The sequence below is a fragment of the Haliotis rubra genome, unplaced genomic scaffold (genome assembly GCF_003918875.1).
Source record: "Haliotis rubra isolate DU_JTF1 unplaced genomic scaffold, ASM391887v1 Scf546, whole genome shotgun sequence".
In the NCBI taxonomy this organism is placed as follows: Eukaryota; Metazoa; Mollusca; class Gastropoda; order Lepetellida; family Haliotidae; genus Haliotis; species Haliotis rubra.
Window position 1 is genome coordinate 645,556 of NW_025767242.1, and position 22,561 is coordinate 668,116.

Here is a 22,561-nt window from a genome sequence, read left to right on the forward strand (position 1 = left end):
GACTTACAAGCTTATAAATACTGTATATGTCAGCGAGAATTGTGGGGAAATTATTGTGGTTATTGATAGACATTGTTTGATTGTGATTACGTTTTAGGTGCATTAATGTTTTGGTTGAGTTGATCTAGTGGTCAAAATGTGTATGTTTGTGTCAACGAGGAAAATATGCGCTGGGTTATATGTTTCGTTTCGTTTTAGCATTCCGACTCGCCATTGGACGACACAACAGTCTCGTGACTCGCTGGCTACATTCCACCTGCAGTTGGCGAACGAACAAGGCTGCGAACAAAGTCTCTCGTCGAAAATGCGTCTTTTGTTTGAAATCTGGATGTTTGTGAGCCCATTTTGATTCCTGTGGATATATTAATATTATTTTACGTAAGTATGTGTGACGATATTGGGTGCATATGCCTTCATTTGTGGAATATATGTGAATATTGGCTGTGTTATCGAGCGCGCTATACAGCGGTGGGAAATGGCGGCAAAGTGAAACTAGGTCACATGCTTTTGTTTGGGTTCAGTCAAAGACACGAGGTGAATATCAACACTCGCTGTCACCCATGGATGTTGATTTCAGATTGGATACCTACCATGTGGATATCGACGCTTCAGAATGGATTTTATTTCATCCAGATATTAATTATGATCACATAATATGTTGTCATATGCAACTATTTTGTCGTTTGTTGTGTTTGGGTCATATGAGTGGAAGGTGTATTTTTATCACAGAAATCGGACATATCAAAACAACATTCATCACTGACCCCCATTGTTTCATTGTGAATTACATGTCTCGCAGTGAATGGCCCTCATCACAGTAATTAGTCGTAGAACGAATAAACAATAAGCCGATTGATAAGAATAAACAGAGGGAATTAACAATGACTATCTGTCTGACTGTTGTATGAACGAGACCTACTATTAATGGGTTCACTCAAGCGTGTACGTTGGGTGGGAGGGGCAGATTTCATGAAGGTCAGAGACAAATGGGGGGTTATATCACGTAACTTGATTCGGTGTGCAAGTAAGCACCAGGGCAAATGATGTATGAGAGAATGCAGTTGTTGTGTTGAAAGCATATTTGTGTACAATTTTACTGTCAGTCATGCGTGAATGAATCTAGACAGGTACAATGTTCAAACAACTATCAGTGAATTAAGAGGAATGATCTAGGCCACATTCAGGTACAGATCTAGGCCACTTCAAGTACTACACTGGGGGTATTTAGTCAGTAATCCATATGGTTACTTGGGAAATTGATTGTGGCTGGAATGTAGATTGCTACAAGAAAAAATATGTCCACAAGAGTTAAAAATTTCCCTGTTTCATGTGGAGGCATTAATACCTGAAAGTCCTTTGGTCTTTGTTTAAATGAAATCAAAAGCTTACTTAAGGCTAGACATAGTACAATGAAAATCTGTATTAACTTGTATATACCCAGGTCATTAAAGCAGATAAGTGAATTAATTAGTGCATGTAAAGCTATTAATCTTCATTGCAGCCATAAACATCCATTTCTCGGTTGTTTTGATTGTGGAAATATTCTTGTAAGCCACACACCAGTTCATCTGTAAGGGTAACATCAAACTTGCTTGAAAAATTACAGGATCACAGGGAGAATATTTCCTGTTCAGACAGAACACTGTCCAGTATATATTTAGTCAGTAGCTTTAGAAGAACTGTGTTGAAGTGTTTAAAAGAAAACAACAATCTCCAAATCCTATCCTTAGATGGCTCGATACTTAAGAAGTGGTTCAATACTTCTCTTACTGTACATGTATTTCTTGTACAGGGTCCCATTTAATAAGTGTTAGGTCACTTAAAGGTGAAGGTCAAAGTCATACTGATAAGTCACTTGTGGTATAAGATAAGTAGTGAAAAAGCAAAGCAGTCTGTGACTTTGTCCACTAACCTCAAAGTCCATGACTGGTCTTGCTAATAAAGCCCTTGCAGAAAAGTCGCACTTATCTCAAGCTAAAATAAGATTTCCTTACAGGTTTAGTTATGAATATTTTTGCATGTTTAAAAGTATTTGTTTAAATTTTGTCATTGTTCATCTATCTTGGAATTGAAGGGAATTTGTAGTGTAGATTTCTCACTACTAAAGAAACATTTTTCCTTTTGCCCAAGGATAACTATCTGATACTGTGGAAATGACTGATTTTTTACATATTCTAGGGTATTGTGCAACTAAGGCTAATGAAATCAATATCAACTTGCCTGGAGTGTATCTTGATTGCCAAGAAGTAGATTTGTAGTGTCAAGCCACACTGACATGCGACACCAGACACCATAAGTTCACAGATGATATGTACTCCATTCAGATATATCTGAAGTCATTGTGAATAGACGTAACATAGCTGGGATAATGAGGCCGTTCTGTTATGTGGTTGTCAGGTTATGATCAAACACATGACTTGACAGTATTACTTCTGACATTTTTGAAGTGGTGTAGTTTTCTGGGTGTAAGTTCCTTACATGGATGAACAGAAGGAAGCTACTAGCTGTAGCTATGGCGACCTGCTTCCTGTTGGGAGTGAGTTCAGCAGAATGTGAGTCCCTCATCAGATACGTTCACACACACATAGTAGTGTAGACTCATGCTTAGTCTCTGAATATATATCATTTTGATAGTAACAGAAAATCCCATTTAAATTGAAAAGGAGCCCCAATGAGGTGTGAGATACCGGAGGAAATCTAGACTTGCTTTATCTAGGTCCTAGGCATTGCAGGGAGGGCTAGGCGGTTGGAGAAATAATGTGGTTCAGGGACTGTGAGACAGACTACAGTGCAGGGAGGGCTAGGCGGTATTGAAAATAATGTGGTTCAGGGACTGTGAGACAGGCTACATTGGAGGGAGGGCTAGGCGGTAGGGGAAATAATGTGGTTCAGGGACTGTGACAGAGACTACATTGCAGGGAGGGCTAGGCAGTAAGGGAAATAATGTGGTTCAGGGACTGTGAGACAGACTACATTGCAGGGAGGGCTAGGCAGTAGGGGAAATAATGTGGTTCAGGGACCGTGACACAGACTAACCACAGTGGAGTAATGCCTTCATTGATAGGATCTGGCAGTAACACGTTTGTCTAGACCTGCACACCCGAGCCAGGATGTAAGTAAACATTCCCAAGTTGGAATTAAACAATCCCCAATTCATTTGTCACGGCTTTGTAGAGCTGACTTGTATTTCACTGATAATGGTTCTCAATAAAGAGGCTTGTGTGTGTTTGATTCTGTTTTTGCATTGCATTTCAGAATGCAGTGTTGAAAAAATACCTCTTGAGTTTTGGAAAGGAAAGAATTTAATTAACCATCCCATTATTGAATAAATAGATTATATTTCCCAATTTGTCTTTCATGGGAAACTTGTGTGGAATCCAAGATAAATCCCTGAGTATATGTGGAAGCATAAGGTTGTCTAGTATGTACATCAATAGGTCATCATATAGACTAACGCTTAGTCTCTGAATATATCGAATTTTAATTGTAACAAACAAGCCCATTAAAATTGAAAAGGAGCCCGAGGCAGACCAGAGATTTGGAACCTGAAAAAATCTAGACTTGCTTTATTTAAGGCTTTAGCACTGCAGATAGGGCTTGGCAGTAGGGAAAATAATGTGTTTCAGGGACTGTGAGGCAGACTAGTCATCACCATTCAAGGGCCATAAAACAATGTTAGCCATTATTTCTCTCTTGTAAAGACATGCTTGAAGGAATATTTGGTAAATGTGTAAGTCAGACTGTACAGAAATCATACTTTCAAAATATACTACACAAGATTAAAATGAAAGATGTTTGTTAATTGATATGTTGTAAGTACAAAAATTAGATTTATACTCCTCAGTGTTCAATTTTTGTCTTGTTGAAAGTATTTGAACTCCTCAGAAGGGTTATGTTATATCCTTTCATTCATCTCCTTCCACCACCAGCGCAAAGCTGACAAATGGACGACATCTGCAGCACTTTTCAGACTAGTGCTTGATGTAAAATCATTTTTAAGTCAACTTATCTTTGATAATTTCCACAAGTGTTTGAATTAATGAGAATGTTCAGGAGGCAAATTTGTGCTTGCGTGGACCAACAACCTTGAATCTTTCTGCTGTCCTTTGTAAGGAAAATACGATTCATCGGAGTCATGGCAATGGTCACAACTGTGGATGAGGTCATAAGTTTGATCTGTAAAATAAGGATTGTCTCTTCGCATGTTTTGGAATTTGAAGAAGTACTTTTGGAAAGAATTGTTGTTTGAATTAAAAAAGGCAAGACTTTCTTTCACCTCTCTGTTACCTTGAACATACAGTGCAGAAACACATAAAATGCCTTGGGTTGTATTTGAGTTAAGCTTTTGTATCAGAAACAACCTCATTTGACCCATTGCTCATAGTCTCCCAGTTGCATGACACAAGGGTGCAGGACTGTAAATTCATACTGACATGAATTTGTTATTACAATGGGTACAGAAAATGTCCTTCCTTCCCACTCTAAAATGCAGGGTCTGGTGTGAAAACCCAATGTACAGAAGTGAAATAGATTTTGTTCGTGTTGAAATTTCAGTGCAGATAGTTGCTCATGTCACACACACAGTTAGTAGCGTATTCCAGGGAAATGTCAACAGTTACTCTCACTGACAGATAATTCACATGCCCTTTGTGTGATATCTGTGCTCCCCCGATACTGCTTGATAAATGTTAGTCTTTCTAATTACTTCACAGATGTTGCATAACAGTATCATCAGTTGCTAGGCTGCTTGTCAACATGATCTAAGTATGTTGCCATGGTAATGAAGTGAGGAATAACAGCTGCGAGAAAGGTAGTTGTGAGAGGAAAATTAGCAACTTCCCATTGATTCCTTGTGAGGCACGCAGACTTGAGCTTGAATCTTTTTCTTGACTGAAGGGGAGGTAACTCTTGTTAAGCCTTGGGGAAAGCATTCAGTGGTGGGTTTGAATTGATCATAATGACACACTGTAAAAACAAGTTGCAAAATTGATTGAAGGATTTTTTTCACTTTGGAAATAAATGGTTATCATCGATATTTGCTCAGTTATGTTGGTTTTTAAGAGAATACATTTTCAAGAGTCAATATCAACATTTTAGTGAATGATTTTCATGATTAGATTTGCTTATTTTATTGGGTATCTTTCAGAAATTAAACGAGAAAATTTATAGCAGTGGTTTAAAAGGAATTACAGGCTATAAGTTTTATGACTGTATGATAACTGTTTGAAATTACAGGGGTCCCTGGGTAATACCACAGTGAGATTTGCAGCTATGGTACATGAATCCAGGGATTTAAATCTATACTTGATAACATTCGCAAAACAATTTGTGTTTTAAAGCAAATTTATAGAAGATACATGTGTGTAAATAACATGATTAAGGACTGGTTACCATGACTATGAAGGTGTTTATGTCAAACAAAATAAGTTTGTTTGATGCTGTCCCATTAATGTGTTAAAACTGTTTTGTTCGGTGTTTGATATGCTATATGAAAACAGTGAGTAGTACCCAAGCGGGAAAATGAGACCGGATTTCCGACCAAGAGTAGATAAGAACTAGTTCGGGGTGATAAGATGGATTATCTCACCAAGTAAACATCTGTGGATGTGGATATGTTCTAGAATATGTAGCTGAACAAATGGACATCTGTGTATAATGTTTATGAAAATATTTATATATGCTGCAATTAATCATAAAAACAACCGTTAAACTTGGCAGTCATTCGGTAGGAGTAGAGGTGACAGCATTTTACAGCAATATATTTACATTGGTTTTGGTTGTTGTTTAACGCAGCAAGCAGCAATATTCCTGCTATATGGCATCGGCCTGTAAATAATCGAGTCTGGACCAGACAGTCCAGTGATCAACATCATGAGCACCCATCTACGCAGTTGGGATAGGATGACGTGTCAATTATGTCAGCGAACCTTACCGCCTGATCCCGCTTGTCGCCTTGGTTACTGAAGACAAGTTCTAACCTGGATGTTCACGGGTACAATATTTTTAGTAGATTTGATCAAGTTGTTGCATTGACTATTGTTATCAGTGTACACTGTAGCAGATTCATAGCTTAATGCAACCAAACAGTTGTTCTCTAAGAATAATATGTGATACAAAACTGCTTCTACTGAAAGACATTTGTTATGTATGCAGTGCATGTAAATACAGTTGTTTGAGGAAGATTGCGATTGATTGTCCAATGATTATCAGACAGTCTTTCATTTCTGAGAATTATCTGAATGGTGGTGTTCAGCACAGCTCATTCTGTTGGTTTATTCATACCGTAACTCTTATGACTTGGAAAATACAATATTCACCCACAAACATCTGAGATGGTTTGAGAAAATGTACTCAACAACTGACAGAACTGATAATGAATCATTTTGGTCTATGAATATTTATTCCTGTTTTACAACCAGGTTTTTGAAAGTCAATACGTAGGATATTAGAACGACCTCTTTATTTGTTACTTTTGAGCATGGTCTCGAGGTGACCTTCTTAATGTGTTTTCAGTTACTGTGCATATGGTGGGTACTCTTGTGGTTAAGCATCACCTTGTTCCCTGAAGACCTGACTTCGTTTCCCCACGTGGTTGCAATGTTTTAGCCCTTTTGCTTTGTGAGTGAGTGAGTTTAGTTTTACGTCGCTTTTAGCAGTATTCCAGCAATATCTTGGCGGGGGACACCAGAAATGGGCTTCACACATTGTACCCATGTGGGGAATTGAACCTGGTTCTTTGGCATGCCGAGCGAACGCTTTAACCACAAGACTACCCCATTGCCCCTTTTGTTTTGTCCACCGCTATGATGTTATGGGAATATTCCCAAAGTAGCATAAACCCCAACTTGCTTGGTCACCTATTCACTCAATTACTGCGATGAGAATAAATTCCAATTATTTCCATACCATAATCATTCTGTTGTTAATAACTTGTTTGCTCCTTGTCAGGATGAGATAATGATTCTGATAATTAGTGCGTAATTTTGATGTCTCTTTAATCAAGTGGGTGTGGTTTGGATGCAATGGATGGATGTGAGTTTCAGCACTGTTTTGATGGATAATGAGATGCCAGTTTGCCTATCCTGTTTTGATTTAGAAAATACAGGCCACTATCAATGATATGGCTGGAATTTTGCTAGGCTGATGTGTCTGAAAATATAATATTGGTAGAAACATGAATCCATTTAAATTGAAAAGGAGCCCCAGTGAGCTCAGAGATTCAGAACCTGAACTTGATGAAATGTTGACTTGCTTCATTTAGGGCTTTTGCAATGCTGAAAGGGATATTGGAACGGAAAAGTAACTTGGTTCAGCGACTGTGAGACAGACTAGAATATTGCCAACAAGAGGCTAAAACAAAATTCAGACACTTGGTAATTTCCCCCAAAATAACAAGACCTGCCTTGATAGTGAAATCCTATGTTATTTGCCAACGAACATTTGCTGATAGTTTGTGCCAATCATTTTTTGGGATTACCATCCAAAATTTCATAATATTGTAAATGATAGTTTTTATAAGCATTTTAGCTCACTAGACTGAAGACTGAAATCTATCTGGAATAATGCTGAAAGTAGTGTTAAACAGCTTACAAATACTAGACTGAAGAAAACTGTGTTAACATGGGGATTACACCAGAGTATTTCAGATTGTGACGTAAAACTGACATTTAATCACTCGATGGTTGAGACTAGATCAATATATGATCAGGTGGATATGTGAACTGTTGTTCCAGCTCAAGTGACTCACATACAAGAACATTATGCTTAATGTAGCACAGAGACGGGGAAAGAACCTCATGGCAGATCGAGCCTCTGACTGAGTCACATATGTGACAGATTAGCCGTAAATGATTCCATTATTGCATGACGCTGCATGTGTCTACTGATGCTGTTATTGCATCTATGGCAGGACATCGCAGAGATCAGTCGAGGGTTATGTAAGGAAACGTTACTTGCTTGTTTGTCATAATTCAGAAATTCAATAATTGAACGACATTACGACTACAGCTTGGGGTTGTGTTCCTGGTTTACTTCTTTTTATGGTTTAATGTTTATTTTATTTACTTTCACAGTGATATAAACACTATATTCTTAATTCAGTTGGTTGATGTAGTGCAGTCCAATTGTGACTAGCTGTTAGTTTTTTGTAAACATGCTGACACTTTGAAAGAAAATTTCTTGTAGTAATCCATTTTCAAAACCAAGCTGTGGCTTCATTCAATCCCAGCAGTATTGGTGGGGTAGCCCAGTGGTTAGAGCATTCACTTGTCTACTGAAAACCTGGGTTCGATTCCCGAAACATGGGTACAAAGAGTCAAGCCCATTTCTGGTGTCCTTGATATTGCTGGAGTATTGCTAAAAGCGACATAAAACTAATCTCTCATTTAAACCTAGTCTTCGTTAGACCTGTGACGATATATCGTAGTATCGATAATCGTGATACTTTATCTGATGATAAATATATTGATACTTTTTTTCGAATCAGTGATATGTATCATTGACCTTAAAATTATTAATTTTCACCAGAAATTGGCAGATTTGTCAAAATTTACACTGTTACTTGCTATCAAAATATGCATTTTGAAAGAAAATAACTAAAGATAGCATATCATGATATGCATCGACTCGAATCATATCGTTCCAAGATATCGCAATACGTATCATATCGTGAAATTTCTGTATCGTCACACCTCTACTCTTCGTCAGACTGTTGATGTATTGAAAACTGATGTGTCATATTTAGTGTATATCATAGGACACATCAATCATCGTGAGGGTATTACCAACATTGATAATGCAAACTACAGTTTTCTGCTACACTCAGTGTAAGAGATATCCATCATCTCCATTACTCCTGCCAGCTAGAAAACCTGTGAAGGCGTCACAGATATATGCAAACACTGAGTTTGATTTGCAGTGTTGATGTGAAGCATATTGAAACGTGAACACTGGCGGATATGAATCTATCATGCAGTGTGTCAAGTCTGCCTGTTTTGACCTGATCGCACATCACTTCCTGTCTCGCTCACAGCCTCTGATTCACCCTTGACATTTGGCTGATACACGACTGGTGATCACAATTGTCCAGCGCCTGCTGCCTCAGCCCCTCCAAGTGCACTGCATGGTCAGCCAAAGCTTCCTCACAGACAGCCAGCAGTAGATTTGCAATTGTGCAAACATAATTAAAGGGGCTCCTTTCTTTGTTCTGCAGGTCAAAGGTCACGTTTGTGACACATCCCTTTTAATATGAACAAACCTTACAGCCGCCATGGGTATCCTTCAGCATTTTGTTTAATTGTTTTCCTTTAACCGTGAATCCTCTTCTGAGTTTTTTATGGAGCTACTTTTTACACAAATAGATCTTTGAACTATTTATGTAACTCTTGTGGGCGACGAAATTTGGCTAAGATTTGTATTTTGAATATACTTCATTAATGCCATCATCATCACTTGTGTAACATACATTATGAATTGACATGGCAACTTGGCTTAGCATAGGAACAGTTTCGTTTTGTTGATTTAAGTTTCACAGTTAAAAATGTTTCCAACTCTGTTACAAGGGCCTCATTGATCAGTTCCCCACGTTTCTTTTTATTTTAAGTTAAAGTTAGAGAATTTAGTGCAAAAGTGCAAGAATTCGATACGCACTCAAGGTCTAAAAATGTATCCAGCTTCTATTCCCAGCTAGCTTAAATAGTCCGCACTTCGCTCTCAACATTATAGGCAAAACTATGTGGATTAACACCCCAGGAAGACCAGTAAAAAATTATTGCCAATATTATCGAAATTAAATGGCTCCATCAGATTGTTTCTTGAGTGGTTTTCTTGTGTTTGTTAGTTTAAACAGGCTAATGCTAGTAATAGTCTGAGTAGAAGAAAACTTCAGCCCACAGAGACAAGCCATTTTGAATGTTCCTCCAGGTTTTTTACCTTTTACGACAAACCATCAGTTCCTTATTTGAAACATAAATATGGTTAATGTAAAGAATTGCCAACCATTGATTTTGCCATATATAGCTCATTATACATATTGTATGTCTTTTGGTATTTCTCAGAAGCTGCTATATGCAAAATGTCCAAAATACAAACCATATAACACCTGTCATGAAAAACCTCCACTGTTATGCCTGTTAAATTCAAGAATTGACTTTAAAATTATCTTCTTGCCACTCAAACAGATTCTTAGATATGCCCCCCAAATTATGATCAAATCTTATTTGAAACATAAATATGGTTAATGTAAATGAATAAAAAGAATTACCGACCCTTGTGATTTTGCCATATATTTAGCTCATTATCTGTCATCCATATTGAGGTCTTTCTTCTGCATAAACATGATGAATAACTGGGAAAGTTGCTGAGAAAAGCATTATTTCTTTATTGCACTTAAGCTGATCCCAATCCAAGCCCATAGCACCTACGTCCTGATGCCCATTTAATCATATTAATGAATTATATGAGCAATCTTCCCTTAAGAACATCAATAGCTCAAACATCCATTTCCAATCTAGCAATGGGAACCTGTTCAGCTCACGATAAGGACTAAATATTTTATCCACAAATATGGATTTGTCTCTCTCTTGCCCGTTTGTACAATATGCAATAGACTGATTTGGTGATACTAAGCATTTGGTTAAAGCCATTTGTCCAAAGCAGGCCATTTCAAGATATATGTGTAGTTCCAATCATTACTTTGCATCCCCAAAATGTTAAATTGTGCCTTGCTGGCATCTCTTAAAGTGTATTTATCGAATCCAGACTGTGTAATTCGCTTGAATGTATGTACCAGTTTAGTGCAGTATACAAATTCACTAGCGCTTTCCATCCAATATCAATATTGTACAAGACCTGCTATGTGAATAGTGCATTAGTGAGAATTACTTGAATGCTTGCTGTCATATCCCCTTGCACGCCAATAACTGAACACTGTATACAAGAAGTACTTGAGAAAATCATTTAGAGAAGTACTGGGCCGTTGTATTGATTAAAGAAGATGGATGACTAGTTCCAGGCCAGATCACCTGTTTTAAGTATCCAGGCTCCAGCTGATGTTAGTAGACGCATTCTTCCGTCACTGAGTTGTGTGTGCAATCTTCTTTGGACTGGAGATGCCATGTTTGAAATGCTTAAAAAATTGTGACGTCTCTGATGGTTTGTGTCACAGGGGATCTTACATAGATATACACAGCAAGGTTTATGTAGGAAGGTGTTAGATAGATGCAGTGGCATAGCTTGATGGAAATTGAGACTACCCAAACAGTGTTTTAACAAAATTAGTGCTTGGATCTAAGGACTATATTTAGGCCTTAGATACCTTGTAGGATCTGGTCGTTTTATAGTGGTAACCTGGGTGATGGTTTATTAAAGGCAAAAATGTGTGAAAATTTCAGACACCTAGGGATCACTTTATATCAAGGTGTAAAAATCTCCAGATGTTTTGCACACTAATTAAGTCAAACTACATTTCAGCGTGTTCTTTAGGTTATGTAATGTTTTGCGCTTTGTATGTTACAAGTGCATTCTTTCTACAGCAGTTTTCCATTCCTCGTTTGTAAGACGTGACTGATGAGGATAAGATGGCCTCAGAGTGTGACGTGGCTCAGTGTATGTTATTGTTACTGATGGCTTGGATTGTTGATTATGCAGTCAGTGGTTTGCACTGGCTAGGTACACTTAGGGCTACAAGTCAGCTAGAATGTTTTTGACCAGCGTAAAACAGATATTCACTCGCTCACTTTTCACATGAAGATGCGATGGCTTCAGTGTGTGGCCTATTCCTGATTTTCGGGGTATCTTAGAGCTGTTAAGATTCAGTGGGAATGTTTCGGACTGGCGTAGAACAGATTTCACTCACTTTTTCACTTTTCAGTGTGTGATGTGGCCTATTGTTCTGGATTACTTGGATTCTTGATATTCAATCATTTGGTTTGACTGCCCGGACTAGATATCTTTGGGTCGGTATGATTCAGCTTGAATGTTTTTGACTGGCTTAAAACATATTTCACTCACTCACATTTCACATGTAAATCTGACAGTGGTATGATCACAAGGTAGTCTGGGTAAGACTTTGTGACTTGTACAATATCTTGTACTAAGAAAATATATTGTTAGAATCTCGTAATTTCAGTTCCAGGTTGATTTTTGTGGGATCAAATTGCAGATTTGTTTGAGCAGTATTTTAATAGGACATTGGTTGCCTCCCTTGATTTGGTGTCTTTGTCAGCCATTGAGTTTTGTGTTGCTCAACATAAAGGTCAGACTGTAATAAGTCACGTGGCTTGCATTCTAATCAAGATTCACTTGATTTTTCCTTTCCAAACTTTTGTGGAGCAGATGTGATAGATTGCAGATTGGATTATTTTTAATTCTTGGTTATGACTTAATGTAATATCAAAATATTGACACAGTATTACCCTTCCATCATTACTTTCAAATTCTTTTGACCTATGAGATATTTATCCTGGTTCACAAACCCGTTGCATGACATTGATATTAATGGATCTTTGAAATGAAATTTTTAAAATTTATCTGCACGGTAAGCCGAGAAGAACATTCTTGATGCAAAAGCCAGTCAAACAGTATTAGTTTAATCCCACTAAAATAAGGCGATGGTAGGTTGATTCAAGATTTTGAATAAGGTATTTTAGTACAGGCCCAAGTACTGCTGTAACAAAGGAATGTTGACTTAATTGATATGGTCGGGAAGGATATGGTCGGGGAGCATAGGTTCTCCTGAGCTGAAACATTGATTGAACCCCTTTGCAAAGCTTAAATAGCCGAGAGTAGAATGCTGCCTGAGGTTGGTCTTAAAACGAGGTAGTGGGGATTCATTATTATGCAAATGGTGTGTTATTGTATTCAAGGAAGTGAAACTTGATATGGATGAATCAAATAAATAACTCTGAAAAGAATTATTTTTGTGAACTTAGTATGAAGTCGTTTGTACAGGAAAGACATGTTAACTCAGTTGTGTATAGGAAACCTAAACAATAGAATATTTATCTGTATTGATTTGTATAGTTTTGTGTTTAAAGAAGATAAAGTATTTTGTTTATTTGTGTGGAGTTATACGAAAATTTTTGATTTCCTGCACAGAATCTGGGGTTCTAGTCATGACTCAATAACCTTGATGGATCTTAATCAGTATTTTTGTTGATGTGCTACATAGTACCCTGACAATGTGGAGCATTGTACAATCAGTCACTGGTTTGTCAGGTCCAGAATCTGATTGTATATAGGCTATTGACATACTGCTGGAGAGCTGTGCAGATCTTGGTTAGAATTGGTCTTCAGTAACCCATGCTTGTCGTAGGTGGTGACTAACGGGATGGGGTGGTCAGGCTCGCTGACTTGGTTGACACATGTCATCATATCCCAATTTCGTAGATAATGCTCATGCTGCTGATCACTGGATTGTTTTGGTCCAGACATGATTATTTTACAGACTGCCGCCATATAGCTGGAATGTTGCTGAGAGCAGCGTTAAACAACCAATCAACCATACAGCTGAAGCATTTCCAAATGTCGTATTTAACAACGAAGACAACGTTCCCATCCCATGAGATAGGTTGTTTGTGTTTGACCCGAAGATTGTGTGACATTGGACCAAGAGAGTGTGTATTTGTACTACCAACCAGTGGTTCAGGCAGGATTATTTACAGGGTGCGATGACACTGCCACAATGTCACTGCCGCTTCGTGAGACAGGCTCTAGATTTTAAATAAATAAAGAATTGGATATACTCAAACCTGTGTTAAATCTCTGCTCAACAGTCAATCTTTCCTGGAGGAAAAAAAGAAAAGCATCAAGTTTCTTGACATTTCGATGAAATGTTATGTGGATTCTACAAAGGCTGCTATGGCAAAGCCAGGCATGCATGCAGTATTAAATGTTAAACTTTCTCATTTTTTTACAAACTGAAGTCCAACAAAATATGGTATGAATTAAGAACACCAGCCAAAGAGTTCAGCTTTATGGCTGCATAAAAACACTTTGGGGGCAGGATATTTGTGTTGGGTTGTTAGGTCCAGAGATATCCTAACTCACTTCACTTGTCAAACACTCTTTATTTATAGAACCCAGTGACAGGCCATTCAGCATTTCCACTCCTGGCTTCTCATTGGGTATATGACCACAAAATACTCGAATATGAAAAGAGAGTGTATGATTGTTTATGGAGGCTTAAACTGTTTCTGTAATCATGTGGGTTCTGAGGTAGAAGTGATTTATGGGAGTTGTGTAATAGGTTCTGTGAAAAGTAGGATCATGGAGTTAGTTAACTTGTTACTTAGCTGCATAGGTATTGTTTTTCTAGTTTTGGGAGGAAGTCTTCCATAAAACAGTTTTAATTATGATGCCATGTTGCAGATGGCCATGTGCTCATTATTTTTGTGGTCACCTTTTCCCCACATTTCAATGTTTTAGATAAATTTGTGAAAATATTTAGTAGATAACATTTAAGTGCTTACAAATTTCAGATTATTCTTTTGCAGGAAGTACTGTACACTAGTCTGTCTCATAGTCCCTGAACCACAATATTTCCCCTACTGCCTAGCCCTCCCTGCAATGCTAAAGCACTAAATGAAGCAAGTCTAGATTTCCCAATTTCCCAACTCACTGGGGTTCCTTTTGATTTTAAATGAATTTATTTGTTACTATCAAAATTATATATATTCAGTGACTAAGTGTTAGTCTTAAAGTACGCCAGTATAGTTGTTACTGATCCCATTTAGGTCATTTTTTCTTTCATCAATGGACAACTTCAGTTTTTAACTCCTTTATACTTGACATTTACTTGTGACCAAAGAGGGGCGGTGGGGTAGCCTAATGGTTAAAGCCTTGGCTCGTCGCGCCGAAGACCCTGATTCGAATCCCCACATGGGCACAATGTGTGAAGCCCATTTCTGGTGTCCCGCGCCGTGATGTTGCTGGAATATTGCTAAAAGCGGCGTAAAACCAAACTCAGTCAGTCAGTCAGTATGACCAAAGAAACCCTTGTTTTATAAGCTGAATACTTACAAGCTATTTTTGTATATAATTTGCGAGAACCTTGTGTTGATGGCTGAATATTACTGGCCAAAAAAAGACCATCTGTCTCACATGAGAGAATATAGGACATGACCTGAGTCACAAATAATCCGCGAATAAATCAGACACATTGCATAACATCGTAAGATAGTGTTAGAACATGTTTGGAATGATACAAGTCCTGATAGCTGTGCATAAATGACCAGTGACGTCCCTTGTAACCTGTTTGACCTTCCATGAGTAGGCCCCTAATAGGATTTAAGTGAGGCTTTGTGAAGCAAAGGGATGTCATGGCTCAATGCCCGACAACAAAGCACGTTGCAACCAAGGGAGAGAACTCAGTAACCAGAGGTGGTCTGATGTTCATTCAATATTGTTCCATAGCAGTACTTGATGAGTTACTAGGGAACAGGCCCTTGTGGATAGGAATGTTGGCAAACCGCAAACTTGTTTTCCTGTCTTTTTCTTGCCTAGATTTCAGATATTTCTTTTTGAAACATATTTTGAAGTGTGTTCCTAATAATCATGTGAGTGAAAAATGTGTTGTTGAGGATAGGGTAAAGATGTCTGTATGAGACTTAAACACTAGGCTGATGCCCGAGTCAAATATATTTTCTGTTGGGCTAGTTCAGCTAACTTTCATGAAAATGATAAATATGTTGAACATTCTTTTTCATACTGATAACACTTATAAATATACATATGATTGATTGTGTTTTTAAAGTATATAAAAATATGTTTTTGACCTTTGAGAATATTCCATTGCTCATTTTACAGATTAACATGTTATCATTTTGTGAACACAGTTAAGTCCTGTTACAAATTAAAGGGTTGTTCAGTTTCCAGGAGTTGATTGTCCTGCAAAATGGCTTCTGAAGTTCATACAATCATGAAATTACTCTTATACTTATTTTTCTACAGCAAAGTCACTGGACTTCCCAGACAGCATTTGGACGTTGGCCCAACATTGGCAATGTTGGCAAAACCATTGCCAACATTGGGCCAACGTCTGAATGCTATCTGGGTTTTGGCTTTTCCTTGATGTTTTTTTAATATACAACTTGATGAGTGAAAAGATAACAATAAGAGGACAATTACCCAGCCGTTGTGGACTGTCCTAATTCAGATAATACACAGGAAAGTTTTCATCTTGCATCAGCGAGTACAGGCAAAATTCCAACTCCATTCATATTTGAAAATAAATTGTGGTGGGGCTTGCCAAGTATGAGTAGAATCCTGGTGAGGCATGACCCCCTGTTGCCCCTGAGGTATGTGTATGTACTGTGAGTTAGAGCTGGTTGCCTGGCTGGAGGTGTCTTTGTGAGATGTGATGGTGTTGACTGTGTGGATGGTAGTAGCCCAGTCTCCCTGTCACAAACAGTGTTTATAGGATGTGGATGCCATCTGTTGGCTTGACTCATACTATGTTTCCGCTAGGTCACACATGTTCGCATTTACAAAATTGATCCAGAAACTTCAGAGGAGTAGGATTTTCCTTGAATTGCTGTTGTTGGATGAATAGGGTCGTGTGATATGTGCTTGTGTTTGTTTGTTATGTAGTTAAATTGTGTGGTGATTGTGCTATTGTGTTTTTGTGGATTGTTTGGTTTTTATGTGTGACCTGGTTTTGTTGTGAAACAAGCTGACACTCCTTACGACAAGCCTGGGGAAAGATTTTTATGTGAAAGGTGGAAAGGGGGAGAAATTTGTTAATATTAAGGAGTGGAACGTTGCCATTTCTCACTCAAGTTTTATAAGGGGTTGTGTCCATGTTTACTGTTGCATAATAGTTATCTTGTTAGGTTCTGGGTAAATATAAAATCCACTAGGTGATAGAATGGGTAAGTTCATGGTTATATTGACGGTAAACTAGATGTTCTGAAGTATTCACGAAAGCTATGGGAATGATCTGGGGTCTTAAACCAAGGGCCTTTGCTTGGTAAATTGGGAGAGAATCATGATTTTGCTCAAATAGCAAATGTTTATATTGTCATTTCCTGGCCTGTAAGTATGACCAGATAAATCCCTGAGTTGGGATCCGTCTTACTGTGATTTTGGAAGTGACATATGACAGTTTGTCATTTTCAGGATTCGAGTGGATGAGTGAGTATGGTTTTACACCACTTTTAGCAATATTCAAGCAATATAATGACGGGGAACATGAGAAATGGGTTTCACACATTGTACCCATGTGGGGAATCGAACCCTTCAGCGTGATGAGTGGATGCTTTAACCATTAGGCTACCCCACTGGCTGTTTCTGTATGAGATCAATATGTGATTGGTCATTCCATTAAAAAGCAACCTACAGAATAATAATCGGTCAATGGAAAGTAAAGTAAAATGAGACATCTGAATCCCTGCTTCATGCAATGTTCAAGAGTTAGTTCAGAATAGTCAGATTTGTGAAAGTTCAGAGACAGAACAAGTTTTGACTTCTCAATAGTGACAAATAATATGGTGGTCTTGGGGACACGATGGCTGCTGACTATGTCATCATCACGAAAGAGAAACTTTCAGGTGTCAACTTACATCTGCCTGCTGAAAATAAAACCCTTTCATAAGACGCTGTCCCCAACTCCCTGTTGATTCAGTGTCATGTAAATTCAGTGAGTGAGTAAATGTTGCTTTTCAACGCATCAACAATATGGCAGCTATTCACCACAAAGTGTAAGTTCAGAATGTCACAATAAATGTGGCAATGTCTGATGGTACTCTTTTTTTATTATGACCCAATTTATAGACAGTGCATAGTATGATGTAATTTGATATGTTGAGGTGGAGTTAAAACTTTCCTCTTTACACAGTATGGATTTCATTCACAAATTATTTCCTTGTTATTCAATAGTCATGATGACATACTTTTTTTTCCACTATCTGCACAATTCACCATCGGCCATAGCAAGCTGCCCTACTTTAAAGATAGTGTGAAGCCCATTTCTGGTGTCCTGTGGTGTATATTGCTGGAATATTGCTAAAAGAACCATAAAATCTCACTGTAACATTTGGGCGGTGGGGTAGCCTAGTGGTTAAAGCGTCCGCTCATCACGCCGAAGACCCGGTTTCGAATCCCCACATAGGCACAATGTGTGAAGCCCATTTCTGGTGTCCCCTGCCGTGATACTGCTGGAATATCGCTAAAAGTGGTGTAAAACCATACTCACTCACTCACTATAACATTTGAACTGATTTGTCCTGGGCTGCTTGTTTGCAGTGTGAGCCTGCCGCACACATTGAGTAACCTACTAAATACTTGTCAGCTGTGACAGTTGTGTGAGAGCTGGGACAGTCACACCAGTAAAATCCACCTTGTACTCGATCTCTACCCTTGTCAAGCTCTATCAGGAAATACTTGTGTATAGAGGCTCTAGGGGAGAGGATCTACATGGGTGGACCCCATAGCCATGGATCATTTGACTCATTGTTATTAAGTCTTCAGTCATTGTGAGATAAATTCTAACAGTGAATATGTTATGTAGTGTTTCAGTGGTGTCTGTTTTCATTGTTTTGTCTGTTTTTAGATTGTAAGTTATCTTAAATTAATTGGGCTGCATGAAACAGTATATCAGGTGTGGTGCTGTACAGGGGGTCCACACACAGATGTTCTGATACGTTTGTTAATTTGTTGGAACGTGATTGCAGTTGGCCTGTTTGGTATTTCTGTTCAACAGTCCAATATTGCAACACATCTATTTTTCATTTATCAATGTTTCGACAAAAGGGCCCTACTACATTGGGGCATCGATCTTGAGCCGAGTATGTGAAAGTTGCAGTGTGCTATTAATTCTTCTGGTACAGGAGTGTGAGGCTCTACAGGGCTGGTTTCATTGAGGGCCTCTTTCAACACATGCTGCATCAGAGAAATACCTGAAGCCTTGGTATTGCAGTGATAAGATTCCAGTTGATTTACCCTTCATGTGTGTTGTTTGTGGATCACGGTTGTTTGGTGGATGGGTATGTCATTTAGAGAGTGACTGGGGAACATATTTTTCATATTTATTTGAAATATATTTGGAGTTTTGTTGTGTATACCAACCTCATCAGCAATATTCCAGCTCACTGATGGCAGCTTGTAAGTATAAGTTCCTGGCGGCCTGTACAGTTATCACGAATGGTGTTTCAAGGTAAAAGGATGTTGGGTCCTGTAACATGTGTAAGTTTCAGATGTCTGTCTGACCCACTGAAAATTCACAGGACCCACAGAAGAAAAAATAAACACACATTTCAGATTTAACATATCTTGTAATTTGCATTGCATTATTAACGAGCGTAAAATTTATAAACAGCAAACAAGTGTCACATGTCACATATAACAACTTCAGTCGAAGTCATTGTGAAATATACGGTGAGACACTGGGGCCGGCGAGTTGTAGACCTCCATCAGACCGTCGGCGAATCTGAGGGATTTGTCTGAGGGTCTGACGCTATTCGTGAACACTGCTGTATATATGAGCAGTGCCCAACCGTGTCTGGGTACAAGGAAATTGAATCCACCAAGTCACTGACCACTTGATCTATTGTTTGACTCTCATGACCAGTGTGGGGCGGTGGGGTAGCCTAATGGTTAACGCATTCTCCCATCACGCTGAAGACCCAGGTTCGATTCCCCACATTGGTACAATGTGTGAAGCCTATTTCTGCTGTCCCCAGCCATGATATTGCTGGAATATGTGCAGCGTAAAACTATACTCACTCACTACTGGGCAGTTGGGACAAGCTTTAGTGAGTTAGGGTGAGTGAGTTAAGATTTCTGGTCACAGCAGTATTTATGCCACAGGGTGTATGGAAAACAAATTTATGGGGAAGAGGATTAATGAGAAATGTGACATGGATTTTATCAGTTGTGACCCGCCAAACCCTTCTTTGTGAAAACCAAGTATTGAAAGACAATTCTGGTGTGGCCTTGGGTAAACAGTGGTCCAGCATTGATGTGTATGCATGTGCTATACACGTTATTCAGCATGCTGGTATAATGTATAGAGCTGATTGGTTGACAGTGAGTCCCTGCAATGTTGAAATGGTGTATATTATTCTGCCCAGGTATTGTGAATAATGCTTATACCACATGCTGGTGAATATCAATAGCTTGTGTGCTACTGAGTTGCCTGTCATTTACAGAAATACTACAGGGAATGTAATGAATTTACGAGGAAATCATCAGTAACTTAACGATGTTGAATCATCATAATGTTATGGGAGATTATCTTACGAAATACTGGTCAAATCAGCGTCAAACAAAACTTTTACCATGCTCACTTTTGGTGGGCCTTATTTGTTATGGTTAATTATGTATTTAAATGTGTGTATTAACCAGTGGCATTATTTATAAGAATCGTTCTAGAACATTCATGTTGAATTGAAGGTGCCTTCCATTTTCAATATGTTCCTATCATATGGTAGTATCATGTTCCTTTTTGCACTGATTTCCCAGGTAGAAAGTCCACAATACTCTGGCTGAAAGAACTAAGGTCAAAGATTCATCTTTGGTGTGTTGAAGATAAAGGTCAAGTGCAAGTTATATGCATATAGTTTTCTGTCTGATATTTGCAGAGTTTCATTCACTCGGCTGCCGGCAGTGAATTTAGTATATTGTCCTGTGAAAAATGTTTGACAAAGTCAGTTTATTTTAGTGATCAAAGATAAACCTCATGAATTAAGATAAAGGAGGATTACGAAATGAAATGTTTGTGGTCGGACAATTGTACTTTCTTTCCTTGTATTACAAGTTGTAACACTGATAGTTCTTCCTCGTCCTGCTGGTTGTATAACCAGTTGAGTGGACTATTTATACTCCTAACACACTTCACTGGGCCACGTGTTTAAATGTTCTTTGCCACGGTGGTACTAAGTGGAAAAACAGGATGTACTGATCTGAGGACATGTTTGAAAGTTGTATTTATGATGGAGATATCTTCATTATCTACATCTTTGGGTTCTGATCATCAGTTTTACTCAGTTATTTACTTTGAAAAAATTCCCATTTTGTCTGCTTTCTTTCTTGTCAGATGTGATGACCAGTGAGTGAGGGAAACAAGAAAACAAGGTTGTAAAATGAAAGCTTAAAGCTATTTTTGGTCTAGTATTGTAAGCGAGATAACTCCCTAACCCAGAAACAAATATACTAGCCAATCAAAATGCCCATTGCAAATTTCAGCATATTGAGACCTTATTGTCAGACCTTTTGTCACTTATGTTCACTTATGACTAAATGTGTTGAGGTAAACAGCTGAAGATAAGATCGAAAGCATGATTAGTTTTTGGACTATGTTGCACCCTTTGCATGGTGACATTTATATTTTGCACTATTTTGAATTGGAAAAAGTCCGTTTGGCCGAGCTATCAAATGAACAAAAGATATTATTTTTCCGGAATACCTAAGTAGTGACTAAGTCGGTTCAGTGGAATGTGACACAAAAAGAAGTCCAGGTCGGGGTTTCATTGGTTGGTCAGATTATATTCTTTCCTGACTGTCTAGTCCTGATTATGATCCATGATTTGATAGCGCCATAGTCTAAGGTTTAACCTACTTGCTGAAGCCCTACTGAGTCAAGGGGTTTTCCTCATGCAGTTGCTAAAATCTCTTGATTAGGCCTAAAAAAAGAAGGTTGTGGTTCCGATTTCCTGACCGACCCTAAATATTCCCGCCGAGCCTAACAATTTTACTCACCTTATAATAAATTAAATTTATTTTCTGACACATGAGTCTATGAGTAATGTAAAAATATTTTGCAAAAAAACCCAAAAAACCTACCTACCTACCCTAGTTCTGAAATGTAGGAAATCGGAACCATAACATTTTTTTTGTGTGGCCTTACTGAACTGATACTGTTTAAAGTTGGTTGACTCATTTCCTTGTCCAACAGGGGCGGTGGGGTAGCCTAGTGGTTAAAGCGTTAGCTTGTCACGCTGAAGACCCGGGTTCGATTCCCCGCATGGGTACAAGTGTGAAACCCATTTCTGGTGTCCCCTGCCGTGATATTGCTGTAATATTGCTAAAAGCGACATAAAACTTCACTCACTCTCACTCCAGCCGTGTGTGATATAGATAGCTTCAGCTCAACTATTTCATCTAAAGGTATACTCCTGCCCTATAGTATGTCCTTGACTTGTTATTATACCTAGGTGTGTGATACACTGGTGTTATTGTGACATGCCTTTGGCTATACTGGTTTTATGGTGTAGAATATATAACCAAGACATGTTTTCCCAGCTGGCAGCCAAGCATGACGATCATTACAGGTAACACTATATCTGTCTGTGGGATAATACCTGGTTGGAAAAATATAGGACTTTGAAGATGTTTCAAAAGTTTATGACAGGATTTTATCTATCCTTTTTTTATAATAATGCATTAGATTTTCATAGACATGGTGATTTTTTTTGTGTGTGTGTGTGTTATCTTTGTGCTAAGAATCATTTAGGATTTGTGTTTACACTGTTTGGCTTCAGCAAGTAATGTCGTGTAGTCAACATGGTTTGGACATAATCTTTTCAGGAATTCTCCACGCAGTTTTTGATCTGGTATCGTTACGATA

General features: G+C 38.3%; 1 protein-coding gene across 1 annotated transcript in view; it reads left to right on the top strand.

Annotated features, from left to right (window-relative positions):
- Positions 1 to 241: 241 nt before the first annotated feature.
- The window catches only part of LOC124253593 (death domain-associated protein 6-like), a 39,782-nt gene continuing 17,462 nt past the window's right edge, over positions 242 to 22,561 (top strand). The window contains exon 1 of the mRNA XM_046687400.1: positions 242 to 378. The gene's annotated coding sequence lies outside the window, so the exon portion shown is untranslated. The remainder of the gene's footprint in view (positions 379 to 22,561) is intronic.